We start from the raw sequence: 4,828 nt of genomic DNA on the forward strand, positions 1-4,828 counted from the left end.
CAAGAAATTTCTGACTACTTCCACTTACCAGTTTCCTTAATTACTTCTCCTTTTCCATTTGGTCAATTATTGTTTTAAGGAACTACCACTCACTCCCTAGTTATGAATGTTAATCAACACTGATGCCATCCTCAGGTCCATAGGAGCCCTTGAAGGCAAAATTTATTGCTTGCACCAAACCAATTCTGACAGCACTGGTTATGCAACTGTAGTGACTTATCAACAATCAGCCACCTTCTGCTTCAACAACTCTTAGCATTTGATTTATCTGACTGCTAGCTTTATCTACTGTGAATAAATCAGCACTCCATGACCATAATGAGCATAATCCTAAACCATCTTTGCTGTTTCACAGGCATTCGATACTTTAAATCTGATGTGGAATGCTGATAGATTAACTTTTTAGAAGTCATAAGCCTTTAGGAAGTTGGAGTTAATTTCATTGCTTATCTATTTTCTCCTTTGCAATCAAGCTGTTCAAAAGTGAGACATTACAGAGTCACAAAAATTTGAAACAGTAAGAGCAGACACCTTTGCAGCTTCGTGGTTGGTTTTGGCCAAACTTTTTACTTAGTATTCTGTAGTGGTTTAACACACACTTATGGTCTTATTCGGGGAGGGGAAAGGGGAGGTTCTTGCGGATTACCAAGGAAATGTCAGAAAAGCAAAATGGCCAGCATTATCCATTTGCTTTTATGGGTTTACTGCGTGAATAACACTTTCCTTACATAGGCATCTGATTTCAAGTTTTTCATGCTGAGAACATTGAGATTTCAGTTGGAAGACACCCTGAAATCTTCTCAGTAGCATACCCCAACCACCCTCTAATAGCTAACTTGTTTGTATAGGAAGAACGACTCATCCCTCCATTTTACATGGCTAGATGTTTTGTGGAAGATTTTAGAATTGCTTGCGTCATTTACTGGGAGAAATGAGATAGGAATTGGCCTTTAGGAACACTTTTACTTGGAAAGTTACAACACTAATACAACAAGTCTTAACACATTTAACATTTGCTTGTTGAAAAGCAATGTCATAAAGTCAAATAAAATTAAACATGTTTTACTTTTTTTCTCACAAGAACATAAAAACTATGGGGGGGAACTTAACAGGAAATTTAAAAAAGGTAACACAAGTTTTCCTTTTAGTAGTCCTTGGGTAGCTGTGACAGAATAGTTTCACTTTTTGTTTGTTTCTTTGAACTGGGGCTTTGGCTCAAAGTTTTGTTTGTTTCTAGTATCTGCTTCTGCCTCTCCCTCTATTAGATCGGCTTCCTCCACGGCTTGGTGCTCTGCAGCCTGAACTGTGTAGGAATCACATGGAGAACGGTACCCCCTTTCCAAAGAAGTGAGAAGCCCTCTTTCTTGTCTGCCAAGCTAATCTCGACCACTTGAGTAGAGATCACTTCGGCTGCTTGAGTAACTGTCTTGTCTTCTACCATATCCGTCACGTGAGCTGCTGTAATCATGATAGGGACTGCTTCCACCATAAAATGGTGGGGGCCCTTGTGTAGATGGAGCACTGTGTGAGTTATCATAACTCTCATATGAATCTCCGTAGGAACTTCCACTTGGATGATCTGAACAGTCACGATCACGATCATATCCATCTCTATCACTGTAACCTCTTGATGAATGGTCATCACGTGAACTGGAATGACCATAATCATGGTAAGTATAATCTCATGGTGGTGGGGCATACTCTCTTGTATCACGAGAACTTGGGTAATCTCTGCTTGAAGAGCTGTCTTTAGTAGAATACACATCATCTCTTGGGGACAAATAAACATCTCTACCAGAGGGCGGCAGTTCCCTTCGAGGTGGACCTCCGTAACTATCTCTCCCATGTGATAAAGGAGCTCTATCTTCCATTCCACTGCTGCTGTGAACTGGTCCTGAAGGTGCAGATCTCTTAGAAGGACCCCCACTTCTTGGTGATGGTCCTCTTTTTACTGGGAGTGGTTCCCTGGAAGAACTCGTATTAAAATGCATGGAATATCCACCATCATCCATGTGTTCTCCCCATGAGGGAGGTTCCCTGGTTCCTCCACTTCCTCGTCTTCCATCTCTTAGACCTCTTGGAGGGCCTCTACTTCTTGGAAGTGGAGGTGGTCCACGTCTACCACTTTCAAATGATTGTTTGGTGGCTTATTCCACTTTGACAGCTTTTCCATCTAATAATTTTCCATTCATGTCTCTGGCTGCATCCTTAGCGTCTGCTGGGCTTTCAAAGGTGACAAAAGCAAATCCTCTTGATTTGTTGGTTTCACGGTCTTTCATCAAGAGTACTTCCACTATTCACTATTCGTCCGTATTTGCCAAATGGTGCTTCAAGCCCTTTCTCATTTGTTTCCATATTAAGCCCAACAATGAAGAACTTTCCTGGACAATCTGCTACAACCATTTTTTAAAAATTAATCGATTTCTTTTTTTGCTGGTGAGTCAGAGGGGTGACAATGGGTTCAAGTTCCAGTGAGCTCACTAACAGTGACTTCCTACCAGCTCAACACCAGTGGCAGCTGCCAGGTCCGAGGACCAAATCGCTAAGCCATTAACGCTTCTGTGCAACCAATATGCATACATTTTAAACCTTGTTTTTCTTATGTAATTTGTCTTTTTTCTCTGGCTACTGTTAAGATTTTCTCTATCACAGGCTTTTAGCAATTTTATTTTGCTTTGTTTTATTTTGATAGCCATTTAAAAATATTTCCAGGTGTTGAGCAAACATTGTAGCTTTATTCAAATTTGAGAATACAGTAAACTCTATTTCTTCAATTTTTATTTTTTTATTTATCTGTCCTTACCCTGTTTGGAATTCCTATTCCATGTCTGCACATAAATTTATCTTGTTCCGTGGGTTACTGAAACAAATTATTTCATTCTCTTTCTTTTTCAATTTTAATAGATTCATTGCTAAATTTGAATATTTACTGATATTTTCTTGTGTAATATCTTATGTGTTGTTAAGCCTATCTAAAGTTTCATTTAGACATTATTTTTCAACTCTAGAAGTTCTATCTAGTTGCTTGTTTTTTAAATTTCTATTTACCCTTTTATTTTGTTCATGTTATTCTTTACATATGTTTACGTATTTATGATAGCTGCTTAATGTATTTGCTAGTTCCATTATCTCTGTCATTTATAGTTCTATTTGATTATTTTTCTCTGGCTTTGGATTAGATTTTTTTTACTTAACTTAGCAGTCATTTTTTATTTTATGCTGAACATTAAAGATTTGATGTTTGTATGGCTAGATTTTTGTTTTCTTTCTTTAAAAATTGTTAGGCTTTGTATTGACAGGCAATTGGTTACTTATAGATTATTGTCATTCCTTTGAGTCATTTTTTAAAGCTTTTCTGCGAGCAATCTAGAGTTGCCTTTATTCCACTGATAATTTGTCCAAATTATTAAGATACTGTCCCCTCTGATGAAAAGTTACTCTCTTAAATATGCTAAATAATCAAGAACTCTCTACTCTGGCTAGGTGGAGTTCAATATATGTTGTTAGAGCTTGTCTTGTGTGAACTCTGGAAATATTTACCTTACAGATACTTGGTTGTTTTTTTACCTGGCCTCATCGAGTTTCACTCCACACTTGCATATCTGAGTACTCAACAATGATATAAAATGGCCCTGTAGTTAGATTTCTGAAGCTTTTTTTCTGCATAGCTCTCTCTCTTCTTAAATTTCCATAGGTTTTTGGGGAACCGGTGGTGTTTGGTTAAATGAGTAAGTTCTTTAGTGGTGATTTTTGAGATTTTGGTGCACCCATTATCAGAACAGTATACACTGTACCAATTTGTAGTCTTTTTTCCTCACCTCCACTCCCAATCTTTCCCCCAGTTCCCAATGTCCCTTTTATCATTCTTATGCCTTTGCATCCTTATAGCTTAGTTACCACTTATAAGTGAGAACATACGATGTTCAATTTTACATTCCTGAGTTACTTAACTTAAAATAATGGTCTCCAATTCCATCCAGATTGCTGCAAGTGCCAGAATGCCATTATTTTGTTCCTTTTTATTTCTCCATAGTATTCCATGGTATATCTATACATACCACAATTTCTTTATCTACTCATTAACTGATAGGCATCTGGGCTGGTTCCATATTTCTGCAATTGCAAATTGTGTTGCTATAAACATGCATGTACAATTATCTTTTTTTGTATAATGACTTCTTTTCCTCTGGGTTGATACCCAGTAGTGGGACTGCTGTATCAAATAGTTGTTCTCTGCTTTCTTGGTTAAATTGTTTCTTGGCTGAATTATTTCTCCCAAGAAGACTAAGAACTGAGGATGCCACACTTTCTAGTAACTTACTGAAATGTATTAACTTTCTCTTTTATTGTATTACAATATCCTTGCTGGTGAAGAAAACTTGAGGGTTGTAATTCTGTAGTTTGAGAAGTACTCACGTCCAAAATAAAGATTTGGGGTAATCCAGTACAAAATTTCCATTTCATATATTTTTTAGTTTTATATTTCAATATTAATGATTAAAGTCCTTACACAAGAACATCTGATTGAACAGAATGACAAAATCTATGAAGAATATCAAGAATTCTATCACAGGTGCAAAAAATTTGCTTTCCAATTCTGCAAAGAACAGATAGGAATTGTCAGGTTGCAAGGTCTATGAGGGCATCATCTAAGAAATCCACCATGCTTGTCTGACATCATGATCGTGGCTATCATGACATCAGATAATCTCAAATAGACATTTGGTAATATATCCTATGAAGCGATCATCACAATAGTGATAAATTGGCCATCATTTAAAAAAGCAAAGCAGAAATGTTCTTACGAGGTATTTTATACTATTGTTCC

At 37.0% G+C, this 4,828-nt stretch overlaps 1 pseudogene; it reads right to left on the reverse strand.

Annotated features, from left to right (window-relative positions):
- Positions 1 to 1,117: 1,117 nt before the first annotated feature.
- LOC103221395 (RNA binding motif protein, X-linked-like-1) lies at positions 1,118 to 2,403 on the reverse strand (annotated as a pseudogene).
- Positions 2,404 to 4,828: the final 2,425 nt, after the last annotated feature.

Source organism: Chlorocebus sabaeus, chromosome 17 (genome assembly GCF_047675955.1).
Source record: "Chlorocebus sabaeus isolate Y175 chromosome 17, mChlSab1.0.hap1, whole genome shotgun sequence".
In the NCBI taxonomy this organism is placed as follows: domain Eukaryota; kingdom Metazoa; phylum Chordata; class Mammalia; order Primates; family Cercopithecidae; genus Chlorocebus; species Chlorocebus sabaeus.